The sequence below is a fragment of the Miscanthus floridulus genome, chromosome 17, assembly GCF_019320115.1.
Source record: "Miscanthus floridulus cultivar M001 chromosome 17, ASM1932011v1, whole genome shotgun sequence".
NCBI classification, from domain to species: Eukaryota; Viridiplantae; Streptophyta; class Magnoliopsida; order Poales; family Poaceae; genus Miscanthus; species Miscanthus floridulus.
In genome coordinates this window covers 21705991-21729081 of record NC_089596.1, presented here as the reverse complement: position 1 = coordinate 21729081, position 23091 = coordinate 21705991, and the positions used below count along the sequence as shown (strand labels likewise).

At 47.3% G+C, this 23091-nt stretch overlaps 1 pseudogene; it reads left to right on the top strand.

Moving 5' to 3' along the window:
- Nucleotides 1-10495: 10495 nt before the first annotated feature.
- LOC136515025 (disease resistance protein PIK6-NP-like) lies at nt 10496-21776 on the top strand (annotated as a pseudogene).
- Nucleotides 21777-23091: the final 1315 nt, after the last annotated feature.

The window sequence follows — 23091 nt, the reverse complement described above, 5'->3', positions numbered from 1 at the left end:
AAGGTTTCTTGCGGCTAAGGATCTCTTGCACTTTGAGGCGGTGATGGAACCGTGCCAAGCGTGCTTGGAGGCTGACCAAACCTGCAGCCTTGCGTGACAGCAAAAAGCTCAGTTGGGTCACATAGTTGTCAATCAGGCTACCTGGTTGATCAACTTCTGCCAAAAGGTTCATCTCCTAAGAAAAATAAAGCATGTGTTTAAGCAGCATGGCAAAATGAACAGCGCTGTGAAATAGCGGTATTATCAACCAGGGACCTTAAAACAAAAGAACAAACAAGGAAGTCAAAAGCAAATAGACAGCTTAACGTTAATTCGCAAAATATATGGTCCCCTCTTTCTGATAACTGGACTGGACATGTATGTGCATATATGTGTACTAGCCAATCACATTTCTTCCTATGGATACACAAATATCATTATAATAAGGCGTATTATATAATTAAAAGAATCTATCAAGGTACGATTTGTCCATTGATTCTCTTACAATATAATATCAATTACTACAAAACTATGTTACTAAAAGGCATGTGAAATACTACCTCCGTCCCAAAAAAGATGCAATTCTAGGTCTGGTTAAAGTCAAACTATCTTAAGTTTGACGGAGGTCATAGAAAATATTAAAAATATTATTTTTATGACACTTCTAATGATACTTAATTAGTATGATAATATTAGCATCTTTTTATATAAATTTGCTCAAACTTCAAATCATTTGACTAAGCACTATTCGCATCGGTTTTGGCATGGAGTACAAATCTATTGATATATCTTTTTGTCCACTAAACAAGTAAACATAGATAGATTTTAACTAATTGATGATCAAAGCTTCCAGTCTGGCTTTTTCAAATTCTAATTCGCCATACATTCTGAAATGGAGGTGATAGTATACAGTAAGATGACTTATTGTATGTATACAGCTGTCAATCTAAGAACATTATCATGGACATTATTCAGTAGATTAAAACTTACTTCCCGCACGATCTCCATAGTATTCTCGATTTCCTTCCTGTGAGCTGCTATGAGGGCCTCCTCTTCCTAACATACAAAAGAAAGCTTAACAACACATCTCGATGCAGGATAAAATCACACAGCATTTTCATGAATTGTCTTTACCTCAAGAATTGCATCAATTTCTACATCATCACAAGAACTTTCCTTTTTAGATTGCCTTGATGAAGCTGAAGCAGATGCTGGCCTTTGCTGCTGTTGCAGCTGCTTTGCCTGCTGCATCTTATACCTAGCCCAACCTGTCTCAGGACCATTATCCTTTTTCATGTAATTGCTCTGCCTATCAGATTTGTCTTCTCTATAAGCCTTTCTCCGAGGAGGTGAGACTTTTGTGACTTTCTCCTACTCCTGTATGTTTGCTGAATTCTGAACCAACTGTGCCTTACTAGTGTAAGCAGTTTGGCTGGACTTCAAATCATACCTCTCCCTGTCATTACTAGATGCTGCGCCGTTTTCTTCTCTCCCTCTATTAGAATAACTTGGAATCATACTAAAGGAATTTCTGTCAGGCTCCACAAGTGCCACTAGATGCAATCACTCAAGCAAATGCACTTTGGATTACTCCCAACTCACTTGGATGCACAATCAAGCAAGAGATTGAGTGGGAGAGGCTTGGCTTAGCTCACAAGGATGTATCACTGATGAAAATGTACAAGAGAGTGAGCTAGAGCCTGCCAACATCTATTTATGGAGGCCCCAAGCCTCCACTAGCCGTTACCCCTTCGCAGAGGCAACTGGAACGAGCAACAGTGCTCTGGACCTAGGGGTTCGGACCAATCATCCTAGGTCCGGTTCCTCACAGTCGCCAGCCACAGCGCGCCACGCATCCAGTAGCTGTTATGCGCCTCTGGACTCACCGTCCGGACTGAGGAACAGTGGCCACTCCAGACCAAGGGCCCAGGGTCCGGTTCGCTTCAACGTATAACATCACGTCGCCACGTGTCCTTGCGTTTGAAACTAGCCGTTGCCACCCTCGGTCAGCTCTTCCCGCGCGTCTAGACTTAGGCTCCGAACGATGAACAGTCATCATCCGGACCTTCACTGACCCTAGTCCGGACACTTCCAGTAAGGTTCCCGAGGGGCAAAACACGTTCGGACTCCGTCCAGCTCCACCGTCCGAACCAAAGCACCGAGTCCGGAGCTCCCTCGCCTCTTCGCTGCTCACCACGTGGCCGGGGGCCTCCAACCAGACCAAGGGCCGTTGGTCTGGACCCCCACACCACCAGAGTCCGGATCAAGTGCCACAGCACTAATCACCTAGGGTTTGGTTCCAAACCCATCACTGATGGTCCTGACCACCCACGCCCTAGGGTCTGGAGCTCTGTTTCTTCACCATTTCAACTCCTTTCTTCCACCCTTGCTTCCATGTGCTAACACCAAAGTGTTCCACCACTTGTGCACGTGTGTTACCATTTTGAAAAGCATTTTTCAAGGTTAAGAGTTAGCACACTATGTCCTAATGCATATGCATGAATCACTTCACCTGGTGGCACTTGCTAACCGCTTTAACCATGATTTTCCCTCTTCATAGTACGGCTATCTATCCTAAATGTGATCACACTCTCTATAGTGTCTTGATCACCAAAACAAAATGATCCTTAGGTATTATACCTTTGCCTGATCAATTTTGTTTTTCTCTTTCTTCTTTTCCCAATTTGGAGCACCTAATCAACATCAACTAGGCCACCTCCATCACTTTGAGTGCCTTGTAGCTCCATCATTTGGGATGTACCAACCTATCTCATAATCACACTTAGAGCAATAGGTTAGTACACTAGGTTTCATCAATTAGCTAAAACCAAACTAGGACTTTCAGGTATGCAGACATGCCAGGCATTATCCCGTAGAAGGGCTCATTGTCCGGGATGAGAGATTTCCAGGGCAAGCCTAGTCCATCATATGTGCTCACGAAGAGCAGGTTGAGTGCACTGCCACTGTCGATCAAGGTCCTCCCAACCTTGTAATTCCCGATGTATGGCTTGATCACCAACGGGAGCAGTGCTCCGTCATACAGATTCATGGGATAATCTGTAAGGTCGAACTTGATAGGCACCTCTGACCATTTGAGCCTTTTGGTCCGAGGGCTGAGTGTTGTTGACCTGCCGCTCGACTTGCTTTAACTTGGTCTTGGAGGTGGGGGTAGCACTGCCACCGTAGATGGTCAAGATTTCCATCTCTGGCAGGATGATTGCATCATCATCATGAGCCAGTTCAGCACGATGATTGTGTTGTTCTTGCCTCCCGGGCGCATCGCCTCTTCTCTGTTGTTCGTCCTCTAGCTTCTGCTTCTTGTATACTGTCTCCAAGGCTGTGCTTGGTAGAGCGATGAACAGGACAGTACATGGGGAGGTCTTCTGGTTTACCTTGTCATCGAGGTGGCGCTTTTCCCTTCTCGGCGGCAAGGACGTCAGCGCCTTCAGTCTTGCGCTTCTTTTCCTTGTTCTTCTTTTTGTCATCGGCTGCTTGGGTGGACTCGGGTTGATCTCGCACCAGTGCTCGGGAGTCAGAAGCCTTTGCGGTTGCTTCGAGGTTCTTGTACAGCTCAGCCACTGACTTCAGGTTCTTGGTGGCCAACTTCTACGTTGTTCTTTCATCCTTGCAGCCATGTTTAAAGGCCACAATCACCCGATCTTCAATCATGTCGGGGATCGTGTTGCGGATATCGCTGAACCTGCGGATAAAGTCCCGAAGAGACTCATCGGGCTTTTGGATGTATGCAAACAGATCATCCTCGTGTTCGAGGTGGCTGTATGTAGCATGCAAATTGGCCTCGAGCATCTGGCGCAAGTGCTCCCAAGATCGGACAGTGCCCTCGTGCCGATTCATCAGCCATGTTCGGGCCAATCCGTGTAGGATAGTCGGTAGGTAATTGGCTTTCATGTAGTCATCACCTGATGCTGCTTCGATCACCATGGAATAGATTTGGATCCACTCCCTGGGATTGGTGGTGCCATCGTACTTGTCGATGGGACCGGGTCTGAACTTCTCGGGCCAGACTACCCTGCGTAGATCTGGCGCGAACGCTGAGTAGCCAGTTACCGACACATTCCGCTGGTGAGGTGGGGATGGATCGCGTCGGTGTTGGGCTCGGTTAATGTTGATGGTTTCCTGAGCATCGCAGTTCCTGCGATGGGTTTCTAGTTGAGGCCTCATATCACAGTCTGGTCGGGGTTGATACCGGCTACCAATCGATTAGACCTCTAGGGCGCGTTCTGGCCCCTTGACTGAGATCTAGATGCTGCAGCGGCCTTGGCATCAAGACGCTGCTTGGCCTGGTCTACGAGATCCATGGCCTGTTTTATGACGGTCGTGAGGGGCGATCCGTCGTCAGCTAGGGCTCCCATTGTGTTCAGGAGCATTTTGATCTGAATGTTGTCTTATTGGACCACTCGGAAGTCGGAATCTAGATTCCTTGCGGCCAGGGCTGATGGAGCTGTCACGGTGCACTGTGGGATTGTGTTCAGCGTCAGTGCTCCGCTAAGGTGTGGCGGTTCATGAGTTGCCGATGACCTGGCGTCGTCCTCCTGCTATTGATCGCGAGTCACCATATAGACATGGCGACTCTCATAAGGGTTGATCTCGTCGTCCGAGCCCTCGTAGTCTAGGTTGAGTTTGGAGGCTTGGTTGGCAAGATCCCCTTCGAGAAGCTGTGCCCAGGAAGTGAACACTTCCCGGCCTGAGCGAGTTAGATCGGGATCTTCGATCCCGGTTAACTCTCCCTGGTGCTCGAAGACCAAACTACCAAAGTGGATAGATGGTGGCACGTAGAGGGGCGACGGCTGACGGATCGGGGAATACGAGTGGAAATCCCCGATGATCTCAGATCTGATTGAGCTTGGTGGGATGGCGACATTGGAAGTCGTCGGATCCTGGTACCAAACTCCCTTGACGATCGGCATGATTGATCTTCACGCGAGATCCTGGTATCAATTATATTATTATATTATTACTATGATCAATAATGTGCCAGTGCAGGTGTAGGGATGAAAATGGTACGGATATTTATCCCACCGAATAAATGTGAACACTTAATTAGATAGTTATTCGGATATCCAGGGCATCTATCCGACCAAATAAATGTGAACACTCTATTGAATAGTTATTCGGAAATCCGGATATTTTTCCGAATACAGATATTAAAACGGATACTTTATACAGATATCAAATACAACTGTAATATTGTCGGTATTTGCCGGAAATCGGATAATCAAGGTAAAAATCAGATATATCGAACTGAGCCAGCAGTCCAGCCACCTTCCAGTAGTATATAGTAGATGTACATTTTTCATCCTCAAACCACACTTCACGTGAACAAGGCCTTGCGCCTTTGTGCGCTGCCCCCACCCCTCACGTGAGCTTTTATAGCGTACCTGGACATCAGAGCTTTGCTCCGCTAGCAAGGTGGGACAAATTCTTCTTGCTTTGCATAGTCGAGACTACGGCAACAACTTGCTGCTAGTTTTTTTTTTCATGCGGTCCAATAACGTTTAGCTCGGCCCAAGTCCGTTGACGAGCGCGAGTCTAGCACTGGAAGTCGACGTTGACGTGTGCCTAGATGGTTCCCTCAAAAAAAAAAAAACCCCGTACGCCTAGATGGTTCGCATTTCTTTCCTCTTCCGTGTTTTAAAAATTTTGTATTCCAAGATAAATAATGAAAATTAATATAAAAATATTTTATAACGCTTAATCTTATCTCTTATTTGTTGCTTTACTCGTTAGGCTTAATCTAGATGGATTATGGACTCATAGAGTGGTGTAATGGTTTGCGCACCTATGATATATATTGCTTTTACTCATCCGAATAGATATTTGTATCCGATATTCTCCGAATTCGATTCATACCGTATTCGATACTCATTATTCATATCCGTAACCTACTCATTATTCGTATCCGTAACTGAGACAATCCGTATTCGTATATGTATCCGGTAGCTATCCATGTCTGAATCTGAATCCAAACATATATAAATATGAAATATGAAAACAAATATGATATCAGCGATATCCGTTTGTATCCGATATGTTTTCATCCCTATGCAGGTGGATGGGCAAGCGAATGTAGGTTATATAACATCTGTTTTTATAGACCTTTTTATAAGCACTACATCTCGTATTTAACTATAATATGGACTCTTTTATAAGCAATATATCTCACAGTTAACTAGATCACTCTCACGTCTTGTCTGGGTGATTTTTTATAAGCACTACATCTCGCATTTAACTATAATATGGACTCTTTTATAAGCACTGTATCTCACAGTTAACTGGATCACTCTCACGTCTCGTCGGGCTGATTTTTTATAAGCACTACATCTCACATTTAACTATAATATGGACTCTTTTATAAGCATTATATCTCACAGTTAACTAGATCACTCTTACATGTTGTCTGGGTGAACTGATAGGCGTAGAGGCCCAGCCACAGCCCACTCTACAAGCTGCAAGCCGCAAGCCAGCGTCCTTCTCAATTTTATTAGTCCCACCTCGCTTAGACATATGCAAGCGTGGGAGCCAATAGTCTATATAAAAAGATCTTTTACAATGGTTTGAAAAATACAATTTTTTTATTTTTTAGCTAATAACTAATTGAGAAACATTATTTAATAAATAATAATAATAATTTATCTTATTGTGGGTATTTACGTAACAGAGGTTATGCCCTTCACGTAACACTCTCCCCAGGCCCCTCTGCGACATTGTTAAGCCCCGAAGCTCGCCCAATGGTTGTGAAAGACCAGTCTTCATCATCTTTGATTTGATCCCCTGAGATGGCTGCTGTAACCAGGAAAGCCGCCAACGTGCTCGTCTCCATGGGCGCCAAGGCCGCCATCCTCGCGCTGGCCCGTTGCGTGGCGGCCCGTGCTATGGGCGGCCGTGCTGGCCGACGTCGGCACGTGCCTCCTCGCCGTGCTGCACAGCATGCTGCTGCTGCGGGAGCCGGACACGGGCAGGCGGAGGGGTGGGGCGCCCGAGGCTTGCCGCGCGACGGCGAGGTCGCTGGTGATGAGGTCCCAGCTCGCCGGAGCATCGGACGGCGCCACGGCCGAGAGCACTCAGCAAGGACCAGGTGGTGGGACTAAAGTAGGCTGCCATAGTGCCATTACTGTTAGAAGCCAAGCGAGCCGTCTGAGCAGGAGCGCGCAGCAGTGGTGATCAACATACCGGCACCGTCCGCTGACACTGAGCATCCTCGGGCGACGGTGAAAGGCGACGCAACCAGATGTTGCAGCGCCACCGGCGGAGCATGTGCTGTTCCCACCAAGGTGACTACCGTGGACTGCGCGCCATGAGGATGCTGTGGCGGTAAAGGCAAAGGAGACAGCCGTGTGAGCGCAAGGACGAGCTGCTGCAGCAATGGAGATGGAGCAGTCCGTGATTCTCCTAAGATGCTAAAATTACCAACTTACCTATAACCTGAAAAAATAATAAAATAAAAAATAAATCTAGCTACGCATATTTTGGTACTTGCCCCACCTAATTTTATAACTATCCTCACTTATTTAGTACATCTACATACTTTCACATTGGTACCTCCTACTTTTGCACCGTTCGATCTCATCCAATGAACGACTCATGTTTTTTTTTTCAACCATTGTAAAATTTCTCTTTTTTTCAAAGCAAGCTTTGTTACCAGATTTTCATATGGCCCAGCAAACTGCAGCCACTCCCCAAGCATGGTACTTCTTGCCAAAAGACAACTAGTTATCACACCATCGCCAACATTGTTCCAATTCCGGGAGATAGTGTTTGCCCCAAAGCATTTGGCCACCACAGCGTTTTCGGCCATCATTCATCAAGCATGCGAGCTGGTTTGCATCTAAATTACTACCGACACATCACAGAGGAAGCAGAGTTGTTTTTCTTTTTCTCTCTTGTGTGTAACTTCCTAGCTCTGCGTGACACACACACACGTTAATCAAGCAATTGAAAAATGAAAAGCTCACCTTTTCTCTTGTCGTCAACTGGAAAAGTTGTCTGCCTGCTCTCTCTCTCTCTCTCTCTCTCTCTCTCTGGTTACTAAATCATGGAATTTTTATAAAAAACTATTAAATCATTTATCTTATTTTGTGAAAACTATTCACAACCCAAAATAGGAATTTTGAGGTGTGGCAGTGGTGGAATTGTCTATCCCATGTTTGTCGCCGCTGCGAATCCCTGGAAGCCAAATCAGATTGCAGTGGGCATGAGCGATGGCGCAGTTCTTGTGGTGGAGCCACTGTTTGGACACAGACATGTAAGACTGGCGCCTCCTCCCTAGAGCAACGTTCACCCGGTGATATCAGCGGGAGCAGAAGTGATAGCCAACAGAGTGTCTGATCAACCGACGAGGCACAACCTACCGTTTTTTGATCGAAACTGTGGACCAAAGCTCCCCAGGAATAAATTCAAAAAACACAGGGGCGAGTTACAAACGTGTTAGCTAGGAGCTAACAAGAGCAGGACCTTACCTTACAAAGGGAAAACTACCTACTACAAAGAGTTGAGCCAAAGTTCTATTACATGTTAAAGTTTAGGGGGTAGCGACATAAGTGGAGCCTAACTTCACTTATAAAACAAGCTTTCCAAGCAGCTGTGGATGGCACATGATTGTTGAAGATGTAGTAGTTCCTCTCCTTCCAAATACACCAAGCAGCAATAAGGTCCATGAATAAGGGCAGTCGAAGCTGTTCTATCTCGTGGACAAAGCATCTGATAAATGCTACCTTGGACATTCCATTGTATGCCAAGCATGAACCACCGTGTAACACGTACTAGATGTACATTCAAAGAACAAGTGCATTTCCTTTTTCCTCAGTGTCATCATGGCAGAGAACACAATTGTAGCCTTCATCAAGGCACAACCTACAGTTGCCTAACATCAGTTAACTATTAGGCTTGGCTTCTATTTATATATTCAGCCAAATGGGATTGTTTTTTTATGCACCCATCCAGTTGCGTATATACCAGCGATCTCCTCGAGATCTGTATATTTGAAACTAGTGTTTTCAAATCAGTGAGGGCTTACTTATTTGTAATCTGCACATTGCTAGTGGGTCAGACATTTCCCTCGCTCTCCAGCATCTCTCCTCTTCTTTACTCAAAAAACATAATTGGATGGTGGACAATGTATTCTCTCCTATTATTACAAAGACGTTGGGGGACAATGTTGGGCATATTATATCCACGAGAACAGAAAAATAAATGATATGACATATATAGCAAAAATTGAAAACAAATGAATAACCAAAAAATAAATAGAAAAAATTAATAGAAGACAAAACAAATATAAAGGGAAGAGGTAGGAAACAAGGAAAAAAAGTAAGGCCATGTAATAGAGGAAATAAAAATAGAACATCACATGGATACTCATGAGATTATTCTGAATTATAAGACGCTACAACTTTTTTAGATAGATAGCTTTTACCGTGCATTTAGTTATACACTATGTTTACATAAATTGTAAAGACAATGTACCTATAAAAGCCAAAATGCTTAACAATTTGGAATGGAGGGAGTACATTAAGAATTTGACTACAGTAGGGCTCCTTTGGATGACAGGTGGTGATCGAAACTTGCTTGGAACACAATCATGTGGGGGGAATTTTCTGTGCAAATGACATCCCTGGCACTTCGGTGCTGTATTCTCTCGTCATTTGGCTATCAAGTAGATGGGGAGGTGCAGGCGGGAGTAGATCAGGCGGCGGGCGGCCGCCGAGCAGATGGGGACGAAGCCGCAACGACAAAGAAACAGAAGCGAGCTACGTGGAGAAATTGTCACGGGACAGGAGTCGTTTGTTTTATTTCCCCGTAGATGGACAGGGATGGGGAGGAATCGACCAGGGTTATTCCGCCACATGGGCCCCGTTCGGCTTACTCAGAAAACGGTACTATTCAGCTTATTTTTTCAGCCAGAACAATATTTTTCTCTCATAATAATTCAGCCAGAACAGTGTTTTCAGCGAGTTTGAACCACAATTCTGCAAGCCAAACAGGGTCCATGATTGCTTCCAAACGGGCACCTGTGCTCGGAGGGGGAGCAGATACATGGGGCTCTCCCCACCCGTGGATGAGGGCGTGGTATCCAAAGGAGCCTTTAGGGGGAATGAACCTTTTTGTCCTAATTATACAAACGATGCCGCTTGCGTTGTTGCCGCCTCACAACTGCATCTGGTTTGGACGGCGGTACTGATGAGCTGATGAGCTGGTTTGTATATCTAAATTAAACCGGCGGAAAAAAAAAATGTGGTCACCTGCAGCCCGAGAAAAAATACGACATCTATCGCGAGCCGGGCCAGAGTAGTTTACTACCGACACATCAAACACGAAGCAGCAGAGCTGTTTTTCTGTGCAACTTCCTAGCTCTGCGTGACACACACGCACACGTTAATCAAACAATTGAAAAATGAAAAGCTCACCTTTTCTCTTGTCGTCAACTGGAAAAGCTGTCTGTCTGCTCTCTCTCTCTGTCTCTGGTTACTATTTTAAATTGTCTTGGCCCGCGGGATTTTCAGCTTGCTCCAATCTCAAGAACATGGAACAGTAGTTCTATACATTTCTCTTTTCATTTGGAGCCACCATTGCGAGGGGCGTGAACTGAAGATCCAGCTGCTGCGCGGCTTCCTCGACCAGTCTGGCTTTCTCCTGCTACAGCTACAGGGCTCAGACCAAGAACAGGCGGTGAATCTAGGTGAGCCCACCTTTACCTTGCTTTCAATTTCAACACAAAAATCAGCCCCGCTTACTACTAGTCTTTTTAATGCAAGCTGCTGCGTGCAGGAGCCACCAATCGATATTGCAAGCATGGAGCTGGCGGTGAGGGCGATGGGGAGCCTGCTCCCCAAGCTGTGCGAGCTGCTCAAGGAGGAGTACGGCCTGCAGAAGGGCGTGAAGAAGAAGGTCCAGATTCTCTCACGGGAGCTCGAGGCTGCGCACGCCGTCCTCCGCGAGATCAGCGACATGCCACCGGACCAGCACCAGCTCAACGCGCCGGTCAGGCTCTGGGCGCGTGATGTCAGGGAGGCGTCCTACGACATGGAGGACATCATCGACGCATTTCTGGTGCACGTCGATGCCCCTAAGCCTGCTACTGAGACACACAAGCTCCGCCGCCTCAGGAAAAAGGTGAGCAGCCTGTTCAAGAAGATCAAGGCTCGCCGCAACATCTCTAGCCAGATCCAAGAAATCTACAAAAAGCTTGCGGAGTTGGCAGCAAGGCGTGACCGGTACAAAACACCCGACAGCGTTGTCACCAAGCCAGCAACGACCATCGACCCTCGCATCTTGAATCTGTACAAGAGTCCAACAGAGCTTGTTGGCATTGAGGGACCAAAGGATGAGCTCATAGATATGCTGTCCCTAGGGGATGACGGCGGTGATGCGTCTGGTCCTAAGAAGATGAAGATAGTCTCTGTTGTTGGATTTGGAGGACTGGGCAAGACTACTCTTGCAAAAGCTGTCTATGACCAGCTTAAACCGCGGTTCAAGTGGGGGGCTTTTATTCCAGTGGGTCGAAACCCTGACATCAAGAAAGTCCTTAGAGACATTCTTGTTGGCCTTGATAAGGAGAAGTTCATGAATTTGAATATGACCATGTTGGATGAAAAGCAACTCATGGACGAACTCAAGGAATTCGTCCAGGAAAAGAGGTACGAGTTTAATCACTCAACACAATGCTGGTCACTGCATACATGCATATATAGAGACTTAATTATATTTCAGTAAGTACGTAGCCGTACAATTCTTTCCTTATATCTTATTTATTTTATATATTACATTAAGGCTGGAAGGAGCTAGCATGTTCCACTTCAAGTCTATAAATTACTACAGTAATCTTGGATCCATACACAATTGATTTAAAAGAGTCATAAAGAAGTAAATTTGTATTTTCAGCAGTAAGCATAACTAGTTGTATGAAATACAAATCTACAACCACCTGTTCTTTTTTATGGTCGATAATGCCAACTGCTCTGTTCTTTATATGCTTTCTCATTTTAATTACCAACTCATGAAGGCAATTACGCTGTCATGTAAATGTGTAGGTGTTTCATTGTCATTGATGATATATGGGACAAGGAGTCATGGAAATTAATCATATGTGCTCTGCAAGAAATTAATTGCGGAAGTAGACTTGTGATCACTACTCGTATTTATGAAGTTGCCACATATGCTGGTCAAGCTTATAAAATACAGCCGCTTTCTCATGATAACTCGAAAAAGTTACTGTATGCAAGAATAGTTGATGGTGAAGGGAAGTACTTCGATAGTCCTTTGGCTGACGAATGTGAAAAGATTTTGAAGAAATGTGGCGGCGTGCCACTTGCTATCATTACAATAGCCAGTTTGTTGGCCAGTAAACCAGGAGAGGACTGGTCTGAGGTCTACAACTCAATTGGTTTTGGGCATAAAGGCAATGATGACGTAGATAATACCAGAAGGATATTGTCTTTTAGCTACTATGATCTGCCTTCACATCTAAAGGCTTGCTTGTTGTATCTAAGCGTATTTCCGGAAGATCGTATCATACGGAAAAATAGATTGATATGGATGTGGATCGCTGAAGGTTTCATCTCTGAGGAACAAGCAGCAGCAGCAGCAGGGGTAGGATTATTTGAGCTTGGGGAGAGGTACTTTAATGAATTGATAAATAGAAACATGATCCAGGCACAGGAGACACAATATGAAGGGTACGTTGATGCATGCTCAGTTCATGATATGGTTCTTGATTTGATACATCAATTATCGAGTGAAGAAAATTTTGTCACTGTATTGAATGGTGGTGAGCGACAGAAACTTCAGGGGAGCATTTCTCGCAGGTTAGCCCTACAGTGTGTTGAAGAGCACAACGTTGGCCAGCTGGCTAACATCGCTGTGGAGAAAGTGAGATCCATTTTTGCCAGTGAGTGTGATTTTTGTGCATTATGCCCACGCCTCCCATCTTTACGTGTAGTAGAAATGGTAGGATGTTCTGTTTTCAACAAAGACTGCATCAAAGATGTGTCGTGGAATCATCTTGGGAGTTTACTTTACTTGAGGTACCTCAGACTAGATAGTGCCAATATCTATGAGCTGCCTAGGGAGGTAAGATATCTGAGGTTTCTGCAAACACTGGATTTAGGGAACAGCAGAATAAAGGAGCTGCCGGAGGAGGTGGGACTTCTGACGCAACTTGTTTGCCTACGAGCTGATCGATGGGTAACAAGAGCGCCGGCAGGTTTGATCGGTAAGCTCACGTCACTGCAAGAGCTACGTATAACGTGTGGAGGTGAAGATGCTATAATAATGCAGTTTGTGGAGGAGCTGGGCCTGCTGAAGGAACTGAGGGTGCTCGAGATTAAAATTAATGTTTGGAGTGAGAGCATCGAGAGTGCTTTGCTGGAGTCCCTGGGCCATCTGCACAATATCCAGGAACTTCAAATTGTAAACTATTCTCGAGGTAAGGACAGGGTGAGCGAGGCAGGATCGCTCTCCTGTCGGCATCTCCGTTTCCTGGATGTGGACTTCTTCGTGTTCTCTGGACTGCCGGCGTGGATTAACTCGTCGCTTGCTCCAAACCTCTCCTATCTGGATGTGCAAGTGGTAGTTGTGAAAGACCAGGACATGGAGACCCTTGCCAAGTTGCCAGAGCTCAGTTGCCTCGTACTGACTTCCGGTGACACCAAGTCAGTAGTTAGCATAAAGATTCGTACAGATAAAGGTATTGTCTACTTTCGCAAGTTGAGATTCTTAAAGATACTCGGTCCATCTATCTGGTTTGATCTGCGCGGCAGCGAGTGCAACAGCAGCAGGGTACCATCTAATAATACTATCATGCCAAGTCTTGAATCCCTTCAGTTTGTTGTCCATGTGCGGTCCCTAAAAGACGAGAACCTGCATCTTCGTTTTGACAAGCTGCTTGGCTTCCAGAACCTCGGAACATGTTCGCTCCAGCGAGTCAAAGCCCACGTGAAGTGTGAAGGTGCCATTATTAGGGATGTGAAGGAAGCGGAGGCTGCGTTGGAGCACGCGGCCGCAGTCCATCCAAAACATCCCACCCTTCTAACCAACAGGGTAGGGGAAGAATATATGATCTCATGGTACCAAGAGGTATGATGAACTGATCATGCATGCACATTTGAACTTGCTTTCAAAATTCAAATGCTACTGGCTTTGATTTACTATTACTTCCTATCTATCCTGTCTTTCTATCTTTATAATGGTCACAATAAAATGTTTATCTCATACATACAGTACCTACGGGGTTCAAGTGGTACAGGACTAAATCTAGCTAGCTCCTCTCCTTTGAATTATTATTAGTCCTAGCTCAATCGGGTTCTCCTACACACTATTCCGGGCAACATAGATTATCTAAATAAATGGTTGCTCCGTGTTAAGTAAGGGTGGGTGGGCCGTGATAGTTAACATAAAAATATCCCGATTGCCTTGTTATCGCTTGCATGCATGTAGGGCCTGTTTGCTTTTGGCTCAGATTCTGAACACCAGCGGCTGGATCTGCTGCCTAGCTCAGATTCCGATCCAAACACTTAGGATTGCAGTGGCCATGCATGCATGTCACCAAGTTGGCCGTGTTGTCTCACAAATGCCATAGTCTGCCAACCGGTTGGCCGTGTTTGCGTGGCTCAAGGCAGATTCATTCATAACATTATGAATTGTGGTGTCTAACTACTGAAGGAACGTAATTAGAAATGCAAGGAAAAGCACTCAGTTTTTTTTTCCGAATACGCAAAAGATTTGCGTATCATTGTAATTAATAATAAGAGTTTAACCGTACAAATGACACGCTTCTGATGAGCGCGCTAGGTGGTCTTACAGCTATGACTAGACCTTCCTAGCCGACAGTTACAAACCTCGATATTACATAAATGGTAAACAACCGAACTAAGAGCACCTTAGCGACCTAAGGAGCTGGATGTCTCCGCTGCTGGTTGCACGACCCAACTCCGCCATCCGAGAGAACGTTCTTCTACCAGTCCTGTTGTTGGTCGCTGGGAATAGTTCGTCTAGAGCCGCCACTTGGCTCGGCGTCAAGTTCCCTGCGAATATGCCGTCGTATGTTCCCTTGGACACAGATGAACTGTAGCTGCCGACGGCACGATGCCCATCCTCTGCATGAGGAGTACCTCGCCCCGCTTGGAGGTCGGTATGTGCGCCAGCGACTGAGCGGCAATCCGTCTACTCCTGATTGGCAGGGGCCTTTTGGTTGCCGCCTTCCTTGCGCGTCGTGGGCATCGCATCGCTGGGGTTGGGTGTGGCTTGGATATCCGGCTGGCCATCCTTCGTCGGCGTAGAAGGGTCGGTGTGGCTTGGCCGTACGAATGGCCGTCTAGCGTCGACGTAGAAGTACCCGCCATGTGCTTGGCCGGCTCGAACCCAGGTGTGCAGGACCCCACTGTCGTTCCCTGGTGTCATAGCACCCACGACAACGGGCTGCTCCATCTGTGGAGGCATGCCCTGCACAGGCGAGGACGTAGGCAGGTCCATCGTGCACTGGGGACCCATCGCCAGAGAACTGGTGTCCACCACCGAAGCTTGAACCTCCTGAGAGACGGTTGCCGCAGCATGCAGGCACCCACGCGCTAGTGTGACCGCTGGTCGGCTCGCGACGAGCGAGGCGGCAAGCTCGTCCAGCATCGGGTCGATCGAGACGAGCCAAACGGGAGGCCCTACGCCCTCGCACAGCGCCTCCGCGAGCGGATCTGGCTCGAGGAAGCCGCGTGCGGCAGTCGAAGCAGTGGCGTAGTCGGCAGGTGCGCCCATGCTGATGTCCGTCGCCGGGACACCCCTGCGCCGCTGGTGTCGTTTCTGGCATCGACGGTTGCTATCGGCACACCCCCACGACTCCCTGCGCGGTCCCATCCGAGGTCGGTGGACTGCCGAGGGGTGCGTGCTGGGAGGCCGGTGTGTTGTTGACACGAGCTGAGCGGCGAGGCAGGCCACCACCCTTCGGCGCCAACTTGGATCGCTTGCAGTCCCTCACAAGGTTGCGGAATCTGTGGTAGCGCAGGCAACGGCGTGGCAATCGGCAGGTCGCTACTCGGTGCGAGTACGAGAGGTAGTTGAAACATCTGTCGCGGAGCTATGCTGGGATCTTCTGAGCCGATCCACGGCGAGGCTCAGCTAAGGCAGCCGTAGGTCCCACTTCCTGTCGGGGTAGGATCTCCCGCCACCCGTCGGCGTTGGGGGCAGAGACCCGTCTGCGGGCGCCGAGGCATTGGCGGTCAGGGACCTGACCATCCACTGGCTGAGCAGGCAAGCCGTGCACTAGCTGGGGACACGGCCGGCTGCGCTTCCTCAGCCATCGCACAGGTCCCTGTCTAGCGTTCGCTCCGCCATGCCCTTGAACCATGACTGAACGAGTCTGGGCGTGCGCGGGGGACGCTGCGGCTGGCTTCGCAAGGCGACGAGCGGCCTCTAGGTAGGTTGTGGGTGGTCGTCGTCGGACTCGTCGCCACTGTCATCAGCCCATCGACGGCGCTTCATGTGCCCTCCCGAAGATGGGTAGAACGGAGCCGCGGCCGATGAGAGCGTGGAGCCTAGCGTCGACGGCGGCGGGGACGCAGAGGGAATCTGCGGAGGTGCTCTAGAGCCGGATCCCGCGGGTCGGCCTCAATGGAGCTACATATGGAGGTGGTGGCCGTGGCGCAGAGGCCCGGCGCCCTCGGTGGCGTGGACGGGGAGGGAGTTCACAGAGGCGCTCCAGCGCCGGAGGTGGCTGCGGTGGGAGGGTGCGGCGTCGTTGGCTCCCGCGTTGGTGGCGATGACCAAGGAGGCTCCCATCGGTGGCGCCTGCCATCACCGGGAGGCGGCCCACGGTGGCGATGACGGGGCGTAGGCGCGACGAGGTTGGGGTTGGCCGTGCAGTGGGACGCCGGCGGAGGGGCCCGACGCGGGCGGCGTCGGTGGCCGTGCCGCGTGCTCACGCGCGCCCGCGCACAGGAGAGGGGAGGAGGGGTGCGCGGATGCAGGGAGGTGGGGAAGCCATCCCCTGCGGCGGCAGCACGGGCCCCGCGGGCGGAGACGGCGGCCACGCCCGCAACTAGCAGCAAATCCGCCTAGTGGGGCCGGATTCGTCGGAAGGGGAGGGGAGGGGACCACTGGCGGCGGCAGCGGCGGGTTGGGGGCGCGGGCCTGCGTCGCTGGCTGGACTTGTGGGGCTCGAGGAGGGAGTAGGGGAGGGGGGGGGGGACAGGCAGGGGAGGGGGCCGCCGGTGCAGGGATGGCAGCCGGCGGCAGTGGCGGCGGGGGGTGGGTCACGGCCGCTAGGGGTCGCCAACCCTAGGGGAGCCGACTCATCCTCGAAAAGGGAATATTGTCTTTGTTTTTTGAAAGAAAGCTTGTATCTTTGTTTTGGTTGGAATGTGTATGTTGTGTTTCTATGATGATGACAGGGAATTCATGAGTGGCAGTCGAGTGTGCACGTGCTTTTTTTTCTTTTCCTCGCAGTTCAATATATTTGTATTTATTTGCTAACCATATCGAACAAATGGTAGGCATGTATGGAAATGAGCAAAGCCCCTGAGTTAGTAACCAAGGCTTGGAAGTTGGCGGACGACATCGTTGGCTCAGGACATATTCAAATACTGCGTATGCCAGATCCGACCGCATCTTCAAGCAAAGTATGTTCAGCAATGTTTGCATGTACATCTTCCATTTAAATTAATGAAAGGAATATCACACATCAGTATCTGTTCGTGTGCTTATGATTTTCATGACATAGCACACACCGAACAATTCGATAGAATTTAAGACTGTTATATTCATATTCAGAACAGTATATAATTCTGATAAGCATTGTGTTTTATTTGTTTTCTTCGTAGGTTATGCGCTTGTTGTACACACATAGTGGGGTGGCACTTTTGGCTCTCAGCTCCAATGCTGTTCATAAGCTGTGGAAATGGGAGCACACGGACAAGAATCCACGTGGCAAGGTTAGATTGGACCACTAGCTTAAGATTTCAACACTGTAGTTCTGTTTGGTTGTTTTTAAAAACCATCCATCATTACTTTTCGTTAGTCGTCCAAATCTGTTCCACCTGTACTATGGCAACCACAAAATGGCATTCCAATGACAAACGACACCATTGATGGCAATGACCCTAAAGAAGCAACAGCCTGCACTGCACTATCCAAAAATGGCAGCTATCTAATTTCTGCTTCTGGTGGCAAAGTCTCATTGTTCAACATGATGACATTCAAGGTATGTCTTCTTCAGTTGTCTATAACAATAAGTAGTTAATTCCATGATTGATTTCTTACAAATCAAGCATGACAACTTCTGTAAAATAATTTTTATTTCGTAGTTGCACCATGACCTTTCTTTGGCTTCACTGATCTTGTGCAATCTCTCATATATAGGTCATGACTACTTTCATGGCACCTCCACCGGCTGCAACTTTCCTTGCATTCTACCCGCCAGACAATAACATCATAGCTATTGGAAGGGAGGACTCTTCAGTTCAAATCTACAGTGTCCGTACAGATGAGTATTGAACATGAATATGTCATCCCCTGTTTGCATGAATCTCATAGGATTGGCAAAACTTATTATATATAGTTCTCACCAGAAATGCATTAGTGTACCCATTGTAAAATAATATGCTCTCGTTTTAGACTATATATCCCCTCATATTTTACTTATGTATTAGGATATCATAAGATTGTAGATGTTGTTTTATATATGTTCTTTTTGACATAACAAATTATGTACCTTTTGCGCACTTTGAGCAGATACTACCACAAGGTATACATATTACATAGCAACTTTGTGGTAGCTCCCGTCAACAATATGAAGAGTAGTAAGTACCTTGTGGTATATGACCCAAAAAACCATCATAACCCATACATATGTTGTTAGCTCGACATTTAAAAATCTGAGAATTTTTAATGATAATGGATTCTTCCTATGTGAAATATTATGCTTAGTGTACTAATTACCGTTTAGTTTATATTTAACATCAACGTGCCAAAATATCAACTTATCTTAATCGAATTGCACAGGTTACAACTGTGCTCACGGGTCATCACAAAAAGATAACTGGACTAGCATTTTCGCAATCAATGGAGGTGCTTGTATCTTCAGGTGCTGATGCTCAGGTGTGAATTCTAATATATATCAAAATTAGGACTAGCGATTTTGTTTTTGCTTATAAATTTAAGGGATGCTGAATTAAATACAGTCAAATGTTATGTGTCGGTGTTTTGTGAACCGACCAATAAATTTAGTGCCGCGCAGCTCTAGGAATCGATGGTAGCACTCAAGACATGTGGAGATTATACTGGTTCAAGCCGGAGCCCTACGTCCAGTCTCAGAGGGGTTCGAGTTCGTGTTTCTCGGTTCAAGTGCTCAGTTGGCTTACAATGGGGGTGCTCGTAAGTGTGGGTTTAGAAGGGAGAGGACGAGAGAGAGAGAGAGAGAGAGAGAGAGAGAGAGAGAGAGAGAGAGAGAGAGAGAGAGAGAGAGAGAGAGAGAGAGAGAGATCCCTTCGGAGCCTAGAGAGAGTGTTTCCTTTTTTCCGTCCGCTAGAATGAAGGCCCGGTTCCCCTTATATGCTTTCGGGGGCCGAGTGACAATTGAAAGAAAAGGGTTCCCCTGACTCGAGTGGTCGAGAGCCCGAGGGGAGGGCGACGGTTGGCGAGCCTGGTCCGTGGGCCCTCTGCGTCTTGTCCCAGCTTATGTTGCATGCTCGGATGTCGTCACGGGTTCCTGTTCTCCACGTCGAGGTATGGTGCACCATAGCGGCACAGTGCGGGTCGTGGCTGTCCTCTTGTAGTCCTATGGGATGTGGGCGCAATAGTGCGAGTCGTGGCCTTCGTCCTTGCGCCTACTTCCCCCGGTGGGCGTTGTGCGCTAGTTTGAGTCTATGCCTGCCGTCCTCTGCTGACCGGCCACCCTCCTGATCATGAAGGGGGCGGCGAGGCGTCGTCCCCGACCACACGTAGGTGGTCGGGGGTCAACTTGTTTTATCCGGTTTCGAGGAGTCAAGTCCCTGGATGTGAGACGCATGCTCTGTGGCGAGCGTGGATGTACACCTGCCTGTCGAGTCGTGTTTGAGTGGTCCTGTGCCATATCCTGACATCACCTGGGCAGGGAGTGGCCTTTTGAATTGGTGGGGGAGCGGTCCGAGGGGTGATGGCTCACTCCAAGACCCTGTGGTCCGAAGGGTGGTCGATGCATCCTAAGGCCCCATGGTCCGTTGGGTGGTCGTCGTCCTTTTGGTCTGAGTGGGTGTGCGGTGCGTGCACGTCTCGTTGCGGCAGGCGCATTGAATGCGCCAACCTCCCCCGGTCTTATCCATTGACGGTTAGCCGAGGCCCGGGGTGGTTGAGGTCGTGCCTCGTATCCTGACCCGACTGCGTGGTCGGGGGGAGCGAGTGGTCGAGGCGCTACGCGGATGATGGGCCGTGGCCTACTGGGCCACCTGAAGTGCGCTTTCCTCCGGCGTAAGCCGCGTTGTGGGGTAACCGGGGTATGCTCCCCCGACATTATGTTAGTCGCATTTCATACCATCCATTAGTCCATTTTCTAAAATATATAAAGATCTATAAATACACTCCACTTTCTAAAAGGTATAATATCTAAAAATACAGTATTGTTTCTTTCCGAATCATTCGTTTCTTGTTTTTTGCAATGAAATGAAATTTGCAGCTATGTGTTTGGAGCATTGATGGTTGGGAGAAGAAGAAATCAAGATACATCAAACATCCATCTAATGGTTCCGGTGCTTTAGTTGGTGATACAATGGTGCAGTTTCACTATGATGCAACGCATCTTTTAGTAGTTCATGAGAGTCAGTTGGCGATCTATGATTGGCAATTGGAATGCTTGTGCTCGGTAAGTCATTCACAACATTTTCATAACAATATATTTGCATCTCTTAGTAATCATATGTTGTCTTGTCTATTGAGTTGGAGTACTAACATATTACATGATTTACATCATGCTTGTCGAATGCTCCTAATCGTATCGATGCATTGTAATAAGCACATTACACATTGATATTTGACCTTCCATAACTTGATAATGCAGTGGTACCCAAGAGATGCACTCCCTGCTCCAATTTCAAGTGCGGTATACTCACTTGGTTGTTTGTTGGTCTATGCTGGATTTCGTGATGGTGCAATTGGAATATTCGAGGCAGAATCTCTTACGCTACAGTGCTGGATAGCACCCTCTGCCTACGTACCATCTTCAATATCCTGGTATGTGGAGTTTCAAGTAGTTTCTGTTTTTTTGTTTGAGTGGTACTTTCAATTCTGGTAACAAACGTCTTGTTTTCGTTGCTTCTCTGGTTTCCAGCGTTGGTGAAACTGTCTATCCCACGGTCATCGCAACACGTCCTTGGAAGCCTAACCAGATTGCAGTGGGCATGAGCGATGGTGCAATTTATGTGCTGGAGCCGTTGGATACAAACGACGGACAAGTGGGGAGCGACACCTCCTCAGAACGTCCACCTAGTAATGTCAGCAGCAGCTGTGGTGACAGCCAACCGAGTGTCTGATCAGCCGATGAGTTGACATGGAAATGCTTGCTTGGCCTACGATGATAGATTGAGTTAAATATTTTGCTTGGCCTCTAGACACATATTCAGTTAAATGGAACTGATTTTTTATGCACCCATCCAGTTATGTGTACACCATCCATCGTTAGATCTCCCTGAGATCTATATATCTGAGACTAGTGTTTTCAAGTCATTGAGGACTTCCTTATTTGTAATAAATATGCACGTTGCTAGTGGGTGAGACATTTCCCTCCCCATCTCTCTTCTTCTTTATTCAAAAAACATAATTGGATAGTGAGCAATGTACACTACTAGAGAACAGACTTTAAAACGATGTCCCAATTTGGCATTAGCCTCGGCATTTTTTGCCCCCGGGACTAAAGGACCCTTTAGTCCCGGTTGGTAATACCAACCGGGACTAAAGGTCCCTGCCCAACGGTCATCCGCCGGGCAGGGATCTTTAGTCCCGGCTGGTAATACCAACCGGGACTAAAGGTTTACCTTTAGTCCCGGTTGGTAATACCAGCCGGGACTAAAGCTTTTAGTACCGGTTTGGGTTATGCCCCGGGAATAAAGATTAATCTTTAGTCCCGGTTTGGCCCCCTAACCGGGACTAATTATCCCGGCCTATAATCCAGCTCATTTCTTCCTCCCTGAGCCCGAGCCATTCCATTCAAACTCACTGCCTCTGTTCTTCAGCTTGCTGTTGTTCTTGCTCTCTCCCCCTCCATTGGTGTTGCTCTTCGATTTTGGAGGTAACAAACTTAATCCTCTTATGTTTTATCAGTAGCTTATCTCATTTTGCGATGTAGATGCATGTGTAACTTTATATGTTGGACTTTATTATGATTTTATATGTCATTTTTAGCTCAAAATCACATGATGATTTGCATATATGTTTGGATAAACAAAAGTTAAATTAGTTCATCAAAATCACGCCTCGCTCGTCCTCGCTGGAGCACGCGCCATCCTCGTCCCCGGTGGCTTACGTGATCTTAGAATTAATTTTTCCATGAAATGAAAAACTTAGAAAATTGTTAGAAAATTGTAGAAAATCCGTACTAGTTGAACTTGCGGACCGTGTTCAGCTCAGCAAGCATGTTCTCTGCCGAGCGGTAACGGACGTCAAGGAGGAGCTTTGATTCTACGAGGGAGAGCGGCAACGGTCGTGGAAGACCGTGTTCCCTTTCTCGTAGAATCGGAGCTCTTCCTTGGCCAAGTACGGTGCCGTCCGGTGGAGAAATGCTCGCGGAGATGATCACGTAAGCAAGGTCAACTAGTACGGATGGTTATTTATTGAAACATGTTTTTGAGCTATAATTTGATGGATATTTGATAACTTCAGACCTACAAATGTCATCTACAAATGTTACTATCCTCGGCAACCTAAACGCCCGCGAGCTCGCCGATATCGAGCAGGTCACTTAGAATTATTTTTTCCATGAAATAAAATACTTAGAAATCATGCCTTTTATTTTTTAGAATTAAATTTTCCATGAAATGAAAAACTTAGAAAATAGTTAGAAAATTGTAGAAAATCTGTACTAGTTGAACTTGCGGACCGTGTTCAGCTCGGTGAGCATGTTCTCTGCCGAGCGGTAATGGACGT